The following is a 10,309-nucleotide window of genomic DNA, read 5'->3' on the forward strand; positions in this document are numbered from 1 at the left end:
TAGGGGTTTATATAGAAAAGCACAGTGTCACATTTGCTACATGCATTCTTGTTCATGAAATACTGCTGGGGGAAGAAGTAAGCTCCTTCATGCGTGGTTGAAGTCAAAGTATTTATACAGTGACTGGTTAAAGGCAATTCCTGCGCTCGGCTTTATACTTGTGGGAAGAGAGGTCTCGGCTATAATACGAGAATTGTAAGAGGAGCTTATCTTTTGATGAGCCATGTGAGGAATCTGTTGCCTCAAGCCTTTTTGGAAGACACATAAACATCTGGAGCTGGAATCTGAGTGACCTGCAGGCTAGCTTGAAGTAAGTGTCAGCATGCTCATAATACCGCATTTTAAAATCATACGCAGGTGGATGAATGGATGTGATTTTTAAGTGCTCAGTGAAATGAGGACATTTAACATTTATATTAACATAAAAGGAACTGATCTCTGCACAATCCTTGACAGTTCACCCCAAAATTAAAAACAAAACAAAGAAGTATACCTCATGTTAATTTTGTCAAGTAAACGTAAATGCAGTGCAAGTTTATTTTAAGTCTAGCGCACTAATATCAATGTATACGTACTTACAATACTCACTATACAGTACTTCTTGGGACTAAATTCCAGAAGTATTACTAAAGTGTAAGAAACAACAAAACAACATCTCAGTTCAGAACAAAAACACAGTATGAATACAGACTAAAGGGTTAGAAACTTTCTGTATGAGGCAAGAATACTTAATACTACTTTTTAAAATATATAAGTGTATAGTATAGTAAGTATAAGTACAATAGAATATAGTATATATAAGCCAAGTACTGTACACCTAATTTTTTTTAGTATAATTGTCAGCATAAACCAAATATAATGAAACATAATTTAACATTAGTATATCTCTGATAAGTACACGAAGTAAACTTATAGCACACTTAAATGAACTCTTTGTTAAGGGTTTCCTCTTACATGTAGTGCTGTTTTTCCATCCAGGAGGAGTAAGCATGCATTGATGTCAGGCTTGTGCATGTGATGGAGTGGGATGCAAACATTAATGGCGTCCTTCTCAGCTGTAATGTTTGCTAGCTTAGTTAGTTAACTTAACTAGCCTCTTGTCTATGAGTCAATGCACGCCTCCTCTGCCGGTGATACGCTTGGCGGGTGCAGTTCGGCAGAAACAAAATAGTTTCCTACGAAAAATGTTCACAACTATGTCGTTGGATCATCTTGAGTAAGCGGGTCGTGATTTCTGGAAAGAGACATTGGTGCTGAATTTTTCAAATGAATTTTATTAAACGTGATCTCGTCACACACAGCTGATTGGTCAGTCACCTTGAGCTTCAAATTATGCTTCACCGACACCTCCAGCGTACCTTACCTTAAAAACAAAAACAGCCTTAACTCTTGGTCACACTCACTACAACACCCCGACTCAGACTTTTCTCACTCTGAATGTTAAGCTAAGGTTAACAGTGTTCAGATCTAAAGTCCAGTGACGGAGCTCCAGACTGATGGTGTTGAACCTTGAGCTGCTTGTGGGTGCTGAGCAAAAAGCTGCCGTAACTTTTTAGAAGTCTGCAGCTGAACTATCCACATGCAACCTTCTCTTATCAGAACAGGAGGAAAAAAAACTGAAGTGACCCGAGCCCGTAATGTCTCGATACATTACCCTGTGCTCTGAGCGTGCCTGGCACTAATGCCCCACCTGTAGGGCTGCAGCCTGTGCCAGCATGTCTGACTCAGGAGTAATATCCATTTAGATTTACTGAAATATTCATTGGCACACCTTGGGTGCACCAGAGGAGGTGTATAGTGTGTCAAATAAGGATATGGCAGCATTGTTCAGTCTAACCTGACTGAAACGCAGGTTAATCAGTGAATCATCGAAACCCAGACATGACTGTGTTATCAGTCCGAATGGAGAAAACAGAGAGGACTGTGTCGAAGAGTTTTTTTTACATTTATGATTCAGTAATTGCTTTGAGGGGTGATGTAACAGTTCATACAAATGCACATTATTATGATATAAAATCACCGCTGAGAGCTCCAGCTGACCTCTACTGCACTCATTATTTTTCCTTTATGTACCCGATACCTGTTTTTCATTCCAGCTACATTTAAAAAAAGGGAGCTATACTGAAACCTACTCAAACAGTCATGTATGAGAGAGTATTAGTCATTGTGCAGGGAATTAAATTATTGTGTAATACATGTCGACCGTGACACACATTTTGCCTCTCATCTCATATCAGTTCAGGGAGGTTTTATATCTGTATATTGGGTGCACTGCTCATCTGAAAAGATACTGAACATACTGGAATCATCACTTTATTTTCCTTTTAGAAGAACAGTTTGCTAGCAGCGCAGGTCTTGGGATGGCAACGTCAGTCTGTTGGTATCTTCATATCAAATGTTCGACATCTGGAAAACACCGTCCGTCAAACAGCTTGATCCAGGATGTTGAGACGGAGACAGGTCTCAGTAAAGATGCGGGCACGACGGTCTCTGATTTCGTGATATTTTGCCAGCCTGAGTCCAGGTTGGTCCATTTCCTGCGATTAGCCAGCAGCAGCCTTAAACCAGGCTGGATAAGTATGGCTCTTATCCCGACTCTCTTCCTCCCCGGGGCGGTCCAGCTGGTCGGGATGGATGTACCAAAAAGTCCACTGCTCTTGATCCGAAACACTCGCTTTTCCTCTCCAATGCTGATGACAGTTTTTCGGCCATATACAGAAAGTGTTTCAGCGTAAAGCCAAAAAAATGCATCTTCATGCGCCGACATTGCCATCAGGTATGATTAGTACTCCAGTAAAAATCTTCAAGTGTCTGATATTAAAATGTACTTAATTGTAAAAGTAAGTCATACATACATAGACTGTATACTATGGTCCGATATTGTGCTTTTTTTTTCCAATTGTCAGTAAAATAAATCAATTCAATGATGATGCAGCATGTTGTCTGCAAAATACCTGCTAACTAAAGTAATCAAATACATGTTGTGAAGTAAAAGTACAATATTTGCCTCCAGATTAAAGAGTGGAAGTATGAACACTCAGAAAAATGAAAATACTCCAGTAAAATACAAGTTCCTCCAAGTACAGTACTTGAGTAAATGTACTTAGTTACATTCCGTCACCATGTATTGTGTATGCACTGTGCGTGTGACGTGATATCTTATATTTACCACAGGGCCACTTGTGCATCATTATCTGTGAGGTCTGTTTGTGGAGTGAAATTATGGGCTTTGTTTTTGATGCAGGAGATAAAATCGTGACATGCTATACATCTGATGCTAATATATGCCGTCCTTTAAAATGTCCTAATTAAGAATTTTCCTCTAAATTCTGAATTGCAGAGACCCAAACTCGGAGAGGGAGATGGTGAGAAATGACACACAGGGTGATTCGTCACAGAGCCATCTGGATACTACTTGCCATCCACCTGGTGTGTCCTGTCCAAATGTTTATCTCTTCCTTCATTTGTTCAGCTGTCTTGTCATCTCTGTAGTTTCTCCAGAAAACACACAGACACACACACACAGAGACATCACAAAGGATGCATATAATTAGTGAGGAGAAACACTAACACACACACACGCACACACGAGCGAAACACAAAGCCAGAGTTGGATTCGTCCCTGAGTGTCAGCTGAGAGATGCAGGATGATTTACATGTGAGAACAACTTTACAGGAAACTCCACCTTCATGTGGCGTACTCTCTACTTTATCTTAACCAAACCAATCCTCTGTGCACCGCAACATTCCAAACAGCAACAGAGAAAAAGGGGAAGAAAAGCACTTTGAACATCTGGCTGTGGATTTTTTTTGTATCATCATCACAGTGTGAGCGAGCTACAATGAAGTGAAGTTAGAGGTTTGAGATTTTTCAAGACAAAAAAGGTCACCGGCTAAATGATTCCCCCTCTCTCACATCCTCCCAGTGTCTGTAAACATTCAAACCGGCAGAGGTTTTTCCATTACCTGACACCGCTAAGGTTGATTTTATGTAAACACATCCTGGGATCGTAAGAAAAATGGGACACCGTCCACGTTTTTCTTTTTTCACACTGTTGTGAAGTGAAGCTCGAGTCTCAAAGGCGGTGTGTTGTGTCCGCACACACACACACACACACGGCCCAGAGTGGGAACGGCGCCGTGAACCGACGCCAGCCGCGGAGGTTTCGTTCTTAAAAACATGCAGCATATGGCCGAGTTACATGCAAGTGTTCTCATGGCATGCATTACACAGTCGTCTGAGTGATGGGACGCTTAAAGCTGCAGTTTAAATGTGATTTTAGGTCAGCCCTGAGAGGAGCGATGAGAGTCAAGTGCTGTTCCTTGTTTTGCCATTTGGCTGCGTGCCTGTCGTCCGATACGCTCCGTGTCCCATGTTTGCACGGCTCGATAGACAGACAACCTTGTGCTCCCCCCTTCTCTCCTCCTCCTACGCCCCAACCTGGGCTTGGCACCACCAGCTGTTGAATGCATCAGGCCCCAAAATGGCTCCTCAGCTGCTGCTGTGGCACACGGAGCAAAGCCTGACAGACTGAGCAGCTGCTGGCGGGGCTGAAACGGGGCAAGGTCATCTCTCAGAATGAAATTTATTGCTACTACCTGCTAAAACATTACTTGGCACCAAGATTATTAGATCACTCCAGCTCAGGAGTGGTGGATTTTTGGTATGGTTGCAGGTTTTTTGAGCAGAAAAATGTCCAAAAAGGCAAATAGATTTATCATCAAAATCTTCCAATTTTCAGAGTATTACCTGAACAGCCCTGTCAATGTCTGCAACCATGTAGCATCACAACTAACACGCCTGTAGCTCTTCAAACGTGTCAAACGACTGTCACAGAGTATCTCCGTTTTGCTCAATTACCACTCTTTTGTAATAGGATTAGCATAATTTCTAATCAGATTGATGTAATTATGCTACATGGAATCTTGTCACTCTCCAATCCTGTTAACTGCTGTTGCAGCACTGAGATATAGAGCGGGCAGCTGATTTATTGTTGCTGTTCTCACAGTGATGCGTGCCCTGCGGCAGCACACTGCTGCACCACTCCCATATTAGAGTCTTAAAAAACGGCTGTGTCTAATAAACCAATCAATGGTGTCGAGTTCATGGAGCATGCGGTACAAAGCGATTTGATGTCGTTTGCTGTTGGCCGATCTTCCCAGAGGGCGAAGCTACGAATCAGGTTCAGTTTACTCAGTTGGTGGATAGATTAGTGATACGCAACCAGGGGCACTCGTACCCCAGGGGGTACTTCAGCAGCTGCCAGGGGGTACGTGGGAGGACTGTGGAGCAGCTCAGCCCACTTAAGAAAATATAAACTGTGATTTGATTAATATATCCAAACATTTGTTAATGAGAGAAAAATAAACATCCAAATAAGATTACAAATTGGTGTTCTGCTGATCTCTCGTAAATGTTTTGTCACAATAGCCAGTTAGACACCAGCTACAACAGGCCGACTCACCTGAGTGACACATGAAAGATTGAATGGATAAATGGTTTAAATGGTCAGATAAGGGAGGACAACCATCGGAGAGTTTTAGCCAAAATATCAAAAGATAGAAAGATGAGTTAACTTGACTAAAGTATCAGTAAACCATTGAAGTTGAAGTTTAAGTCCTTTGGTTTCAAATCAATTTAAAAATGCGATACTTTGGTTTTGATCGACCGCTTTTCTGTCTGTAGACTTAATCAATGTCCTGCCCACAATAATATCTGATTGGTTAAATGTCACAAATAATAGCCCGTCAACACTGAACAATTACAAGTCTGCAAAGTAAATAGTAATTAAAGTTATCACAAAAAAGTGGGGTGGAAGTATAAAGTCAGAGAAAGTGGAAATACTCAAGTATCTCAACATTGTACTTAAGTAAAGAACTTTTTTCAGTCTCCTTGACGACATAAATCGGTATCGGCCCTGAAAAAAGCATAATGAAAACAATAGTTTGAAAGGAAAGGTTTAAACACTTTAATGCTCAAAAAGCTCACTTTTCTTTCACTGTCCGCTGCTGCAGCTCTGTATTCCCCCTGCGTCTGTTCTGATTGGTCAGCTCACACATGCCTGACCCAGCAACGTTAACAACCACAGAGCAGCTGTGCTAAATCTGTTCTTACATGCAAAAACTAGCCGCTAGGCATTATTGGTGATGTAGAGTGATGTCACAAAGTCACCAAACTAAAGGCAGGACTACTGACGAGGCGTTTCAGGAGCGGTGTTTTCTGTGGGAGAGAGGAGCTTCTGTTGTTGCAGACTTTGACCTTTTTAACTTTTAAGATGTTTTACATGCACAATGACCTTCACAGTATAAAACACTGGAGCAAAAAAAAGGGAAAAGCACAGTAGGTCACCTTTAATTTTATTTTTTGAGTAAAATCCACCTCAGAAACAATCACAATGAGCACATTTGTTAATTTGCGGGAGACTCCATGTTGTATCGACTGTATTAACCTAACTGGACATGAATAAAGCAGATATCCTTCAACTGACTGGCCCACTTACTAATGAACACTAAGGAGACGGACTGTTTTCCTCCTGCAGAGACCTAATCCTTTCCAAGTCCATTTGATTGACTTCAACAACCCCGTCCCACCCACCCACTCCATCCCGCCGGTGCTAAAAGGGTGTTTCCTGACAAGTCAGGTCGTTTTACATTCATGTGTTAAGGTTTTAAGGCCAAGCCTTGGGTTCAGAATTTATTGGCTATTGTATAATGTTTCATGCAGGAGTCTGGGCGACTCTGCCTTGTGTTTAGCCGTCGGGCCCACACTCAGGAAAAAGCCAATGTATTTTGATAGCAGTGAGAGTTGAAGCTGTCAGAGCCTCGGGCCTGAGGGGAAGCTCACCTTTTTGCATTTCTGACTGATTGCGTAAACCTCTGTCACACAACAAAAGCGGCTCTGTGAGGTCCCCCCTGCACTGTAATTAACTCTTTGCCTCTGCGGATTATTTTCTCACCAACTCCAAGGTTGCAATTTATGAAGTATTCAGGTCCTCTGCGGCGCACAGTGCTAATTAATGAGGTTCATGTGTGCAGTGTTTGCCTTCAGAACATGTATTTACACAACATGCCATCCTGTGAGGTTGGATAAAAACTTCCAACAAGGACTTTCCTGGGTGAAAGTTCTTGAGATAATTTTAGAAAGCTTCCGGGCGGATTATAAAAATCAGGTGTTTTGACTAATTAAAAAAAAAGGACGCAGCTTTACTAAAATAAGTCGAGCTTAAGGCAGCAATTTACAAGACTGTACTTTAAAGATATTACATGTAACCTCTTGATTCAAATGCAAGGACGAGTGTCAGCGTGGGTGGCAAAAACAGCACGATGATATGAATCACTGCAGCGTCACCGCAGTGAATAAAGTGCGCTGTCTGTGCTAATCCACCGGTCACTCAAACTCCCCAGTCGAAAAGAAATCTGCGCTGAGACGGTGTGTTTTGTTACCGCCACCTTGACCTTATTCAACAGGTTCACATCTGCTCTGATTAGTGTTTTCTCCTGGATCTACTTCAATACAGCGCTTGTTATCTATCTTCCCTACAGTATTTTCTTTCACTTCAACTCCCTGACAACTCCCGCCTTTGTTCCCGTCACTCTCCTCCATCTTAACTCGCAGCAAAAGCATCATCGGGGGAACCATAAGAAAATGCCCTGCAGGTCTTCCTGTCCACACAATCTTAAACCATAAACCTTGAATGTCAGTGTTCAAAATGTGGACAAAAACACATCCACCCATACATCACGAGCTGACAGACGCTGGCTCGCACATCAGTACGCACACAGCCTAACCCCAAACCCATGATGACACACACACACACACACACACACACACACACACACACACACACACACACACACACACACACACACTAATGACTCATATGAGTGGCCATGTGCATGTCACCACACAGATGTCAAGTCAGGAAAAAACCTCTTGTTAAACTCACATGAAATATGGACTCAAATTACGCCTTAACTCTCTCCGATCAGCCCATCTAGATAAACAGGAAATCAGGTTTTTGTGGCTCCCGAAATGTGAGACGACACCAAGCTGATCTGTAATTTTGTTTATCGCAGGGCTCCATTAGAGCTCTCCGCAAGACACCTATTTTTGGTTCCCTCAGGCGTTTCACTTCACTCTTCAAGCCCCCGTTTTAATCTTTCCACTCACTTTCTTTTTTGCTGACTTACGTGCATGATTATCACGCTTCGTTGGCTCACTGTGTCGTCCCAAGTTCAGCTGACTTTTGTACTCAGATAAACAAGTTACAAACCTCTGATCTGCCACACACACACTCACACACACACACACACAGCGTGCACGCTCCTGTGAAAGCAGCTATTATTCTGCAATTCTTTTAACATTGTAAACACGTTTATGCAAATGTTTTGTTTCAGATCTCCAACATTACTTTTAAAACTGCTGCTGGGACTTTTTGTGTGGTTTTCCAAAATTTTAAACCAAATGAAAACAATACTGAGTTTGTTTTGTAAGGATTAGTGGAAAAAGATTGGGTGGTCAAATAAAATTGCAGAGAGACACAATTTCTAAGGATTTTGAGGGCCAACTGGAAAACGGACAGGACGGTTGTGTAATGCGTCACCCTCTGCCAGTTTCGGGCAAAGTGCATCCAAGATGTAAAGTATTATACAATGGAAGAGGGTAATATTTCGCCCTTTTAGCCTTGATAGGAAATAAAGCTCTTACTATCCTGTGGACGCATCTCACTCAAAACAGTATGTGAGTTTGCACTATAGCAAATTGGCTCCTGAGCAACCCAACAACCTACTTATATAACAGTAGGGCAGGAAAAATGGGTGATTGGTTTGTTGATAACCAATCACAGCTTGTTCAATCATTGCAGCAAAGATGGATGAAAGAGCTGATCGGCCTTCCCAACTGAGAGCGTCTGCGGTGCTTCAGGTGCTGAGTCCTTGACATGTTCATGTTGTAGGTGAGGAAAACAAGCCTACACAACAACAATGGGCAGGAGGAACAGAAATTATGGCTCCTGTCAAAAGAAGTTGTGTTTTTGTTTGATGAACCAAGTTGGTAGATGGTGAGCGATGGACTTCACAGGACCATGTTTCTAACTTGGATTCATTTTATGTATTCTTATGATCAGCTGACCCTCACGGACTAAAGGAATATTGTATTGTTGGCTTTCGTAGCGTAACCTTTGTACTGTGTTATTTCTAACATGCACCCGGGTATCCTTGTTGCAAGAGGAAAGTTGTATGAAGCCAGAACAATTCAAACTGAGCAGGCGCTGCAGCTTTAAGAGCTCTCTTACTGAAAAGAGGAAGTATCCACAGGTTTTGCGAGCTGTCAGCCTGCAACAACAGTGAACAACAGTGTGCCTCCAATAGTTCCTCTCTGCAGTACATACAAAAAACTGGAAAATGCACCAGAAAGCCTGAGTTCCAGCTCAGACTAGGACTGTGATATTACTGAAGTTTACATGAGATGGGACCAGCTGCTTTATTTGAAGAATGCATGACATGTTAATGGTCTAAGACAATCCAGTTTAGCCAAGACTCAGGGAAGTACTTTAAAAGTGAAGTATTAAAACACACCTTTGCTCAGTTGAACACACTCAAGGTTAGCTGCTGCAGCCTGACGTCGTCCGACCACTCTTCCACAATATATTTTATGCAGCATACTGTTGGAGGTGCATCAAACATGACAGGAGGTGCCTTTTTTGACGGTGCGAGGAATATATGGAGTTGTTATTGATCTCTTTTTGTGGTACCTATGTCAAGTGCTCTGGCATGCTATAAACAAAAAGGTGAAACTTTGTGGACTGAAGGATTGTTCCCACAGATCGTTTCGTTGCCACATCGCTCTTCTCAGGCTTTGTGAACGGATTTTTGATGCCTGTACGTCATCGTCCGCTAAATAAATCCTTTTTTTGCTACTGCAGGGTCTGACATCAGTCGCAATGATCATTTTAGGAAACCAACGGAAGAAAAAAAAAGAAAAACACTGCTGTACTCGAACGGCACTGGCTTGTGTAAAAAGTTTTGACCTTCACAAGAAATTCTCTTCCCCCCCGACAATCCTCCAACCATGGAGAAAAACATCTTCCTCACTTAATGCTTCCCTCCTAACCTTACTCCTTTCCTCATCCCCGCCACACTGACTCTTACGCAGCACCACCCACAGATGGAGAAGAAATGCTGAGACAGGCTGTAGCAGTTGGGCGCCTCGAGCTGCACACGGAGCCATACTGAAAGCAGCATCATTACGGTCGGTCACCCACCGTTTAGCCGACATACCCTGCGTCTCCTGTACCTGCTGATGAACAAA

This window comes from Pagrus major, chromosome 22, assembly GCF_040436345.1.
Source record: "Pagrus major chromosome 22, Pma_NU_1.0".
NCBI lineage: Eukaryota > Metazoa > Chordata > Actinopteri > Spariformes > Sparidae > Pagrus > Pagrus major.